Raw genomic sequence first — 12,381 nt, 5'->3', positions numbered from 1 at the left:
ATGAGCAGGCAGCCAGCCTCACCATGAGGCACAGGGCGCTGCCTTCTCCCCTCAGCCCAGAGGAGAGGTGACCGGTGCCACTTGGTCTCTGCAGCATCTGTAGAGGGAAGTCTGTAAGCGGGAGTGCCAACCCCAATTGGCAAATTCTGTGACACTTCAGGTCTGCAGAGGAAAAGCAGGTAACCGACGTTGTGTAAGAAGAGAGCCTCTCGGTTTGGGTTGGGGCACAGCTCTACTTTTATGGTAAGAGGAGCCCTGACTGCGGAAGTGGGCCGAGGGGTGCTGTCCCAAGAAAAGCGGAAGTTTCTGTTGAGTCTTGTTTCCTGTCACATCTGCTCCTGGAGCTGAAGGTAGTCACATTTCAAATTTAAAAAAGAAGGTCATGTGAGATTAGCCAGTGAGATTATCTTTTACAGGCAGGATAATGAGAAGCTTCAGTGGTTTAGAATCTTCCTCCTATAGGCGGGTTAAGTTTTATCACAGGCAAGAGGGGCCCTGGACCCTCAGCAGGCCTTAGCTCCTGGACTTATTTAGTCTGACTTTTGGAGAGTCAAATTACCAAGAGTTGATTGCACTTCCAACTAAAATTGAGAATTTGCTACTTGATTTTAAACAGTCTACCAATAGTGATATTCTGATAGGCCAGGACGTAGGGATGCTACTCTATGAATACAGGTCCTTTTTTTTTTTTTTTTTTGTAATATGAGAAATAACTTCTCATCTTCCTTTTTAACAGCAGAAGGTTACGCTTTTCCTCTTTTGAAGTTGAGATTAACAAACTCTTGATTTCCTCCCCTCCTCCCTCCACACGGCCCCCTTCACTCTCTGGATTCCATCCTAATAAATAGCCCCACCAGTCACCATTCACTTCGGTGTCTTCCTCACGCTTACTCTCCTTCCCTCAAATCCAAGGCAGCAGTAAATTCTTACAGCCCTAGTTTCAAAATGGAACCTGAATCCAATCTCTCCCCATGGCCTTTACTATCCGTCATGCTAAGCCAAGCCAACATCATCTCTCTAAATTCCAAAACACTCTCCTTGTTCTAGTTTCCATTTTGGCTACCTTCATTCTGGTCTCACAGTCCAAATCCGATCATGTCTTGCCCCTGTTCAGACCATTTCCCACCCCATGACTCTACATCACACTCAGAATACAACCGTGACCCATAACACTCTACTAAATATGGCCCCTGACTACTGCCCCATCTTATACCCTATGTGCGCATTCTCCTCTATCTGTGCTGACCCTTCCTTGTTGGTTCTGAACACATCCAGCTTTCTCCAGTCTGAGGGGAGAGTATTGTGCACTTGTTGAAATACTCTTCCCCAGAGGTTAGGAAGCCTCCTCTCACTTTCTTCAGGTCTCTGTCCAAATGTTCTCTCCTGCAGGAGGATATTTGTATCTGCCTGGGTATTGTAGGAAATAGAAGGCACACCGTTTTTAGGAGAATGAAGGGACTATTTCCAGAGGTACGTGCGGGGATAAGGAAACCAACAGCAAGATCCTAGGCTTGAAGGGGTTAGTGCTGTAGAAATGCAGAGACTTGCAGTCCTGGACACCTGTGGGGCTGCCCAGATGACGCTGTGGTTCTTGAGGAAGGAAACCAGGACTGGAAAAGGATGCTGAGGAATAGACACACTGACCTCACTTTCTACCCACTGGTCGAACAAAAACGGAAATCAGAGGCCTAGGGAGTTGGAGTAATGAACTACTAGGGTACTACACAGGTTATCTACTGTTGCATCACAAATGATCCCCTAAACAGAGTTTTCATACAATACACACTTTTATAGTTTCTGTGGGTCAGGAACATGGGAGCAGCTTATCTTGGTATTTCTGGCCCTCAGTCTCACATGAGGTTACAGTCAGTTGTTTGAAGGTTTGTCTAGGGTGGAGGATCCATTTCCAAGGTGGCTCACTTACACAGCTGGCTAGTTGGTGCTGGTTGTTGACCAGAGACCTGAGATCCTCCTGACGTGGGCCTCTCTACAGGGCAGCTTGAGTGACCTCACAACATGGCACCTGGTTTCTCCTAGAGCAAATGATCAAGGAGGCCAAGGTGGAAGCTACAGGGCCTGTTATGACCTAGTCTTGAAATCACACATTGTCACCTCAGCTACACTCTGTTAGTCACACAGATGAGTTCTGAGTCAGTGTGGGAAGAGACTATACCAGAGAATGACAGTAGAAGCCAAGAATCATAGAGGGCCATCTTGGAGAGCAAAGCAAAGAAAAATGGAAAATGAACTGGAAAGGGTGACAGACGAGATGGCCATCAGAAAATAACCAGCACCCTTCTGTGATCATCCAGTTTAAAATATTATATGCATTCCTGCTGTTCTGCTCCCCCTTCACTGCTTATTTTTCTTCTCAAAACTTAATGCTACCTGACATATTTATCTGTTAGTTATTTTATTATTGGATTCCCCAAAATCCATGAGATCAGAAACATTGTTTTGTTTCCTTCTGCCACGTAGTAAACTTCCAATAAATATTTGTATATTCAAATGTATAAATTATATCAAATTTTAGATAAAAAGTAAATTTTTTTTTTTTTGAGACAGAGTTTCACTCTCTTGCCCATGGTAGAGTGCAGTGGCATGAGCATCGTAGCTCACTGCAGCCTCTACCTCCTGGGCTCAGGTGATCCTCCCACCTCAGCCTTCCAAGTAGCTGGGATTACAGGTGGGCACCACCATGACTGGCTAATAAGTAAATGCTTTTAAATGGCCAATTCCAGTAATATCTCCATCCTTTTTAAACTAAAAAGTTATTTCCCCCAACCCAACTTCATCCCCCAAAAGACTAATACTAATAGTGGAATTAGAATTTTGCTTCTGGGAGTTTTGGAAGCAGCATAGTTGCCTCTTGGTCTTTCCTCTTTCTTCAGCATCTGTTGTTTTCATTTGGTTGTTTTTTGGAGATTTTATTTTTGTTTTATTTTGTGCTCCCCCCCTTAATGTTACAAGGAAGTTTTCATATTTCTCCCCTTTAAAGTAAGTTTCCTCTTATGTGGCTATTAAAATTGCCTGCTTATGTGGCTCCCATTTGAGTTCTCTCTGCGGCAATCTTATTTAAAAAAAGCTTTTATTAAAACAACAAACCCCTCCCTCCTTATCTTCTCCCTTATTCTCTTTCTTCTGTTTATTCCTGAAATCTACCAAGTGTACCAGTGAAAAGTTCTTGTCTTCTGTGACACATATGAGGCTAAAAAATTGCTGACCTATGGTTACTGATGGTCAGAGGAAAAGAACAGATTACAGCCAGAAAAACCTTTCTTCTGGGCACTTGGGAAAATGTAGAGTTCATTGTATTAGGCAATTCTTGCATTGTTATAAAGAAGTATCTGAGACTGGATAATTTGTAAAGAAAACAGGTGTAGTTGGCTCACCATTCTGCAGGCTGAACAGGAAGCATGGTACTGACACCTGCTCAGCTTCTAGGGAGGCCTCAGGAAGCTTACAATCATGATGGAAGGTGAAGAGGGTGCAGGCACATTACATGGCAAAAGCAGGAGCAAGAGAGAGAGAGTGGGAGGAGTGTGCCACCCACTTTTAAATGATCACATCTCCCATAAACTCAGAGTGAGAGCTCACTTACCACCAAGGGGATGGCCTAAGCTGTTCATGAGGGATCTACCCCCATGATCCAAACACCTCCTACCAGGCTCCACCTCCAACACTAGGAATTACAGTTCAACATGAGGTTTGGATGGGGACAAATGTCCAAAGTACATCACCTTCATATGCAATGTAAACCCACTGTGGAACTTATGTACACAATGTTATCCCAATCAACTGATTATAAGAAGAAGAAGGCATCCTTAGGAACATTTGTACCCAACTCTGGAGTGGGTGGAAGGATGATTTTTGTCCTCCATCAACCCTAGAAACTGATGATAACTTCACACCTTTTCAGATACCAAGTGGGAGAAACCAGCCTCTTAGGTTATAAAGCAGGTTCCCTTGGAGTGAGGGAGATAATCTGGTTGTCAATAGACATAAGTTGGCACCCCACATGCATACTCATCATTCTACACAAAATCTACACAAACATCTTCATTATAAACCCTCCGGTCAATAAGATGCCCTTGGTTTCACCATCAGCTTTTGACCAAATGGTACTGGAGCAGTTTTGACTCTTACACTAAGAGTACATACTTACCTCATGATTTACTTATCTCATAAATGGGAATAGTGAGTTTCTGTTGTTCGTGTGGAGTTCATTCATTTATTTAACAAAGATTTAGTGAGTGCTTACTGTGTATCGGGCACCATCAAGACCCTGCCTAATCAAGATAAGCACACAGTTGTTATCTTCCTACCAACTTAAGGGTAGAAAGATGTTCTTATTTTCCCATCTGGTGACTGTCATAGATAGTGAATCTTTGAAGAGTTTCCTTAGACTGTTATTCCAGAATAAAATGGGAGTCCGTGTCACCAATAAATAGATTAAGCAAATATATCCATTCTGAACACTTCAATTTCTTCCTTAAAATCTTATCTTTTCTCTAGTGGTGCCTTCTCAGCTGTGAGGCACTAAGGGTGCAGGTAATGTTGTTTTTTTCCAGTTTTATATCAGCTCTGTGCCAAGTGTGTTTATAGGATTTGGGCTTTACTTAAGTCATATTATGCTGTTAATTTTCAGTTTATGCAAATCTACTTTCTAGATGTAAAAATTTAGGAGTGAGGGATGTACATAAATATTTTAATAGTAAATAAATGACTTGGCTATGATCTGGGTGAATTTTAGTATTCTGAACTAGGAAGGAATCAATGACCACAACTGATCTTGAGCATGTAACCCACTCTTTCCATTGGAAAATAAAGCATAAACAATAATGTATAATGAACAAACCTGCCATACTAACAGATATTATAGAACTTTGTTAATATTTTAAAAATATTAACAGAGCCTTACAGAAATTTGACTCATCTTCTCCCTCCTAAAATGAATCTCTGAACCTTACTTGTCATGCTTTTGCCTTTATTCATATATGCAACTAAGATTTATTGCACACCTATGATGTCCTATGCACTGAGCACTGTGCAAGACACTAGAGATACAAGACTAAGACATTACCTGTGAATTGTAGGATTTCACATACGGTTGAAGATAGAGGTACACATGCAGTGATAATACAGTGTGATAACAGCTATAACCAGGATAAGAAGTGGCAATTTGTGGAGGGGGGAGGTCCCTAACTTAGTCATTTTCCTTTACAAAACTGTACAAAAATGGTAATTTGCTAAGGAACCTTAATTATAGATTATTTTTGCCAAGTCAATAATTTGAGACTTCCAATTTTACTCTATACTACACAGTTCTTCTCTGTTGAAATTTCCCTGTGTAATCATACAAGTAATACTTAAAGAATGTTGAATAACTTCTTACTAAAGTAACGGAAATCATTTTAGCAACATTTCATGAGAAGTGTTTTGCATTACTGCAAATGCACCTTCAGTTCACAGATTTGCCAGAAGAACAATCAATTGACAATATTTTCCTTCATAGGAGCTTTCTACATATAGTGGGACTTCATTATCTAAGAAAAGAAAGATTTTTTTTTTTCTTTTCTGCTGGTTTAATGTTATTTCTTGGTTGGTCACTTCAGCGTCTTTCCTTTTTCAAAATCACTGTAACATTTCCCTCCTTGCTACATCCTCTTCTCATTTTTTGATTTCCAAGGACATTTTTGGTAATATTTTAAGCATCCTTAGTAGTTGCTCACTCATTCTCTTAGATTTTTAGCTGATTTTATAAAACGTCCTGGTATTTTCAAAATGATCAGTAGTGGTCATAACTTTCTTCCACGGGGCTTAATTGTTTATATTCAGTTAAAGTTAACAAACAAGTACTCAGCGTATGCAATGTGCCAAGTGCTGTGCAAGGTGGGTGCCAAAGCTGCAGAGATGTGAGACCTACCCCTTGCCCTCAGGGAGTAGCCAGTCTAGTCCTCACACTCTAATGGACTCCGATTGAAAGGACCCGACACATTCACCAGCCACAGTTCCCTCCACTGCTGTGGTTCTGTTCCTGAAATTCTGTCTTAAAAAATTCAAAATGAGAACCTTAAAACTTAGGTCCAGAATTAAGCCAGGGGAGCCAAGGTAGGTCACAAGTAATTTTGTGAAAACCCTTTCCAGTTGGGAAATCAACAAAGACACAAAGAAAGATGCCTTCAAACATCTCCTTTAATTTCCTATCCTCTTTTGTCAACCTATTTACTGATAAAATAGATCACACTGTCTGGTCCACAGTTTTGGCACAGAAAAACTAAGTCTTGCCTTTAAATTATTGGAGTTGTTGTATAGCTTTTCTTTCAAGACACTTCAAAATGATTTACATGTGTGATATTCATCTTGCAGATTTTTATCCTTTAATTCTGACATTCCTTTTAAAAGACTATTTTTCCAAGGCTTTGTGGGTGCACAGTGTTCTCTAACCTCTGTCACACTTCACTGCTGACTCCCTCTTCTTGATCTCATTCCTTGTTTCCTGTTGTCTCTGAATTTCTTTTTCTTACTTTTTCTTTTTTTTTTTTTGAGACAGAGTCTTGCTCTGTCACTCAGGCTGGAGTGCAGTGGCGCTATCTTGGCTCACTGCAACCTCTGCCTCTGGGGTTTAGGTGATTCTCCTGCCTCAGCCTCACAGGTAGCTGGGACTGTAGGTGTGCACCACCATGCCTGGCTAATTTTTGTATTTTTAGTACAGACAGGGTTTCACCATGTTGGCCAGGCTGCTCTGGAACTCCTGACCTCAGGTGATCCACCTGCTGGGATTACAGGAGGAGGTGGCCTCCCAAAGTGCTGGGATTACAGTTGTGAGCCACCATGCCCAGCCTGTCCCTGAATTTCTGTATTGATCTTCAGGGACTTTTTGGAAGTGACAAGTTTTACTTCACAGAATTACTGTTTCTGTTTTTATGATAGTAATGCATTTGGTTTACATTCTTTCACCTGACCCCTGTCAATAGCCCAGCTCCAACTTCTGCCGGTGGAGGAAATGTTTGGGAACAGTTTTTGTTTATGGGAAGACCAGAACTTCAGAAACATACAAGGCAGCCCTGGTTTGTGGAGTGTGGAACCCTTGTTCCTAGTGGCCAGGTCAGACTCTGTGGGCATGACTGTATCCACATGAAGGCCTCCATGGCTCTTTTGAAGAAATTTATTTATTTATTTATTTATTTATTTATTTTAAGATGGAGTCTTGCTCTGTTGCCCAGGCTGGAGTGCAGTGGTGTGATCACGGCTCACTGCAACCTCGTCCTCCAGGGTTGCAAGCGATTCTCCTGCCTCAGTCTCCAAAGTAGCTGAGATCACAGGCACCCACCACCACGCGTGGCTAATTTATGTATTTTTAGTAGAGATGGGGTTTCCCCATGTTGGCCAGGCTGGTCTCGAATTTCTGACCTTAGGTGATCCACCCGCCTTGGCCTCCCAAAGTGCTGGGATTACAGGCGTGAGCCACCATACCTGGCTGGCCATGGCTCTTTCTTACCTACTTCCAGTCTTGGTTCTGCCTCCCTCTGGTCTTCTGCCTTCTCTGCCTGTGTCCCTCTGTGCTACTGTCCTCTTCAGTAAGACCTCAGGTTTCATAGTTGGCCCTCTTCCAGCCCCCTTCTTCAACTTGCATCTGCCCTCGGCTTCCTCACCCACTCCTTTACTCTCCTCGTCAACACTTGTGTTTGTTTTCTCATGAGGAGTTAGGAGAAAAAGCGTCTTTAACTCATTCATCAGCGACAGCCTCCCCGGGAGCGTATGTGTGTATGTAACACACATGTATACATACACATGTGACATTTCAGGAAATATCAATATCAGAGAAGAATCTGGGGTGGGGGGTGCTTCACACTATTGACCCCATCCAGAGCTAAAGGAGAGAACTCATGGTTCCAACACATTTCTCTCTGATGAAAGAGTTGGCTGTCACTCTTCATGTCCCTTGTCCTACTAGCTTTCGTGCTGGGCTGTGAGACAGAGACTGACATTTTTCATTAGTGAAGGCCAGTCACTCTCTCTCCAGAAAGATTAGTTCTGCCCACCCACCCCCTGACTGTCTTCAAGCCAAATATGATTCAGTCTTCTTGGCTCCTAACAGCTGGGCTGATCCTGTGACACACAGATCAGATCATGACTATGTCTTTTTGAAGAACTCTTTAAAGAGGCTTCTATTCCCTTTAGCTAATCCAAGAAATGCCTGGAATTCTAGCTTTTCTGTGATAAAACAACAGCTTAGTAATTTATTTATTCTTGATTACTATTCAGCTGAACAATTAAGCCATTAAATGTACCATCAATGTATGAGTGGACAAGATTTATTACTACATGGATTCACATTTACATTCTGATTTTACTCTTCCTTCCTCCCTGCAGCCCACACATGCACTCAAGGGTGGCTTTGCTGGCACAGCTGTTGGTTTCTTTCTGATACAGCAAGATAAGAAAGGAGAGAGAGAAAGAGAGAGAGAGAGACTGACCAAAGCTGAGATAGGAAAAGAAAAAGTAGGGATTGCTCAGAGGTCAGGAGCTCAAGACCAGCTTGGCCAACACAGTGAAACCTCATCTCTACTAAAAATACAGAAATTAGCTGGGTATGGTGACAGGCACCTGTAATCCCAGCTACTCAGAAAGCTGAGGGAGGAGAATCGCTTGAACCTAGTAAGCAGAGGTTGCAGTGAGCTGAGATGGCATCACTGCATTCCAGCCTGGGTAACAGCGAGACTCTGTCTCAGATAGATAGATAGATAGATAGATAGATAGACAGACAGACGTAGCTGGGCATGTTGGGGGAGGAGAGAGAAGGAGGTGTACAGAATTGCAGAGTGATTAGAGAGAGTTTGGGGATTTAAATAAGAAAGAACTAGCTGGGCATGGCGGGGGAGGAGAGAGAAGGAGATGTATAGCATTGCAGAGGGATTAGAGAGTTTGGGGATTTGGCATACAAGATGCTCTGGGACAGTTGGGAGGTGGCAGAGATGTAAGAGTGCAGAAGGGGATGTGAGAAGTGTTTCTAGCTTATTCATCAGTCTCTTGAAAGTTCCTACAGAGATACAAATAAAGAATAGTTTTCTTTTTAATATTTATTTTTTTTTCGAGATGAAGTCTTGCTCTGTTGCCCAGGCTGGCATGCAATGGCACCATCTCAGCTCACTGCAACCTCTGCCTCCCAGGTTCAAGCAATTCTCGTGCCTCAGCCTCCCAAGTAGCTGGGACTACAGGCACCTGCCACCACACCTGGCTAGTTTTTGCATTTTTAGTAGAGATGGGGTCTCACCATATTGGCCATGCTGTTCTCAAACTCCTGACCTCAAGTGATCCTCCCACCTGGGCCTCCCAAAGTGCTGGGATTACAGGCATGAGCCACTGAGCCTGGCCTTAATATTTATTTTCTAGTTACTTTTTTGTTGCCAGACTATGCTTCTTTATAAGAACTTCACTGCAGAGACAGAACTAGGAGTTGTCCCAGAATTTTTTAGGCTTACCCATATAACTGATATTCAGACTTTGGAGTGCATGTGCCATGGGTTTCTGTAGACAATTTGTAAAATATATATCTAGAGAGAGGGATTATTGTTTCTTACCCCATGACCAACTTCTCATTTTTGAGACTTCCTTTTTCTCCCCTCACTCAAAGGAATGGAATTTCTGCCAATGATGCCTTTTCATTATATAAACATCTGTTAACTACCTGCTGTGTAATGAGCAAACAGGGACCTAACCTTAAGGGACCCAGATGCTAATGGGTGAGAGGCACATCTAACAAATCATGAAAATAATACCCTTAGCACTGAAAGGAAGTAGAGGCAAGGCACCAGGTGCGCTCACAGAAAAGGAAGCACCCACTTAGAGATGGTCAGGGAAGGCTTCTGAGAAAAGCTGAGTCCTAAAGGGTAAGGGGAGCTTACTAGCAGGCAAAATATAAGACGGGATAGGGCATTTCTGGCAACAGAAATAACATGTGCCAAGATGCAGGGAGAAAAGAGCACAGCCCCATCAGAAACCTGCTGTGAAAGTGGTAGGATGTAAGGCTGCAAGAACGACGGGCACTGAGATGAGAATGTAGGCAGGTGACAGCACAGAAGGTTTTGTGTACTATACAAAGGAATTAAGGCGTGTATCCTGTAAGCAAACCAGAGGGGAGACACTGAAGAATTACAGTAGAAAAGTGACTTCATCAGCTCTTCATTTCAGGAAGTACTTCTGGTGGGGATGGCTTCAAAGAGAGACTGGAGGTAGGAGAACAAAGTAGGAAGTATTGCAATTGTACAGAAAAAAACAAAGCATCTGTCAAATAAGACAGTGGGAAGAGGGTGAGAGAGGAGGAGTCTGGGCAAGGAGATAGTTTGGTGAGAATGAAAGGATGAGGAACTTTAAATGATTGGAATAACAAAGATAAAAGGTCTTGCGATTATTCTTATATTCCTGATGTGGGCAACTGGTTTGTGTTCCTCATTAAATGAAATGGAGAATATAGAAAGAGGAACAGGCTTTGGGTGAAGGTAAAGTACATAATTCGGGTATTATTAAACAGAAGAACTCCAAGGAACATCCAGTTAGAAAGCTCAATAACATAGAAGAGACATCAGGCCAAAATTCTGTCCTCTTCATTACCCAACCTCCTCTACCAGTAGGTGTAAGAAATACAAAGTATTCATGCCTGCAAATACGGCCCTGCATGAATGTTAGAGTATTTTACAGACTTTTGTTTTATGCAGTGATAAAATGTACTGGGATAGGCTCATGGTTAGCAATTGATGCATAAACTATTAATGGTGAGATGTCATTTTCCTAAGAAATGAACACTTGGCAGACTTGGTATGAATACTTACCATGCTTGTGTTAAGTGCTGTAACCTGGATTAATCTATCCTGGCCAAGGTACACCCCACACTTTACTTTTCTCCCTGAAAAAGAGGCTATTAGGACCAGTTGAAAGCAATGAAGTACTAATGAGAGAGAGAGAACGACCTTAAAATCTAGTTTCTAGCTTTGAATAGAGTTTTGTTCGCTCCTTCCAACATTGGTGATTAACTACTGTGAGTTTTATAAGAGCCAGAGATGGAAGAACTGATTAGAAGGCAGCAGGTGAAATTCCTAGAGATTTCATTGTTTGAAAGAGGTTTTCCTATATAGGCTTAAATATAAATACCAACCATTCTCTGATGGTTGAGAGAGAGAGTGAGTTAGAAACAAAACAAAAAGATTTACCGTACTTTAGAGTTAGAACCTTCTGGTCTAAAATTAACCAGAGTCTTGTTTCCAACCATTAGTAACATGCTTCTCATTTTTCTGAGATTGGCATCATGCATATTTAAATTTACATTTAAAAGCTCCTGATAACCTTTGGCACCAGGGTTCCTGGTTGGGAGGTAGGTCACTCACATGTTGGTGAATTCATGTCCAGTTCTCTCTCACTACTGCAATTCTATTTGCTGGTGGTTTGAAGGTAGTTCCTCATTTCCAACTTAAATCAATCCATTTTGTAATTTTCAGGTGTGAGTGAGTTGGCATCAGGGTCCTTTCTGATGAAAGATTTCCTTGAAAAAAATAAGCACACTGTTCGTGGAACATCAAATCAAAACAAAGGGTGTTTTGGGACTGTCTCAGAACAGTTCATAGAAATTAAATTCTGCCCCTTCTGGGTTAATGTGCTACAGTCCTCATGGTGTGTTTGGAAGGCTCACCTCGTGGATTACTCTGATCAGTCCTAGATTTCTAATATTTCCTGTTAGTTTACTTGCTGGAGGATTAAGGCAAGACTGGATTAAAAAGGAGGAGTTGGGGAATTAACTGTTGCCTGGCGAGATTAGCTTTCCAGGCACTGATTCCTGAGAAGAGGTTTTTTTTTTTGTTTTTTTTTTGTTTGTTTGTTTTAACCTCCACAGTGTTGCCTGGACACTGGAACAGAATTCCCCTTCCCCCATCTCATGTTTAATCTGTAGCTTCCCTAAAGTACCTTGTGTTAGTACTGGGAGGAGAATGAGTCACACATTGAATAAATTGTTATTAAAGCATCCGGGCTCAGTTGTGAACATGCTAATAGTGAGGAATCAGAAAACCAAGTACTGGTACTGGTTTGGCTGCTGACTGCCGAAATCACTTGCTGAATCTGAGCTGCAACGTCCTCTAAAAATAATAAGAGCGAATATGTGCTGAATATTTCCTATGTTCCCAGAGCTATTATTAGCATTTTGTATACCATCTCATTCAATCCTCAGATTTCCACTGTAGAGTACAACTACGTTTTGCAGATGAGGAAACTGAGGCACATGGCTGTTAAATAATTTGCCCAGGTTCATGCAGTCAGTAATGGCAGCTTGGATTGAAATTGTGGCAGACAGACAGCTTGCAGGCTCTACTTTGTGTGTTCCACAATATC

This window comes from Cebus imitator, unplaced genomic scaffold (assembly GCF_001604975.1).
Source record: "Cebus imitator isolate Cc_AM_T3 unplaced genomic scaffold, Cebus_imitator-1.0 Scaffold472, whole genome shotgun sequence".
Classification (NCBI taxonomy): Eukaryota; Metazoa; Chordata; class Mammalia; order Primates; family Cebidae; genus Cebus; species Cebus imitator.
The sequence above is the reverse complement of the archived record's forward strand: the minus strand, read 5'-3'. Positions refer to the sequence as shown.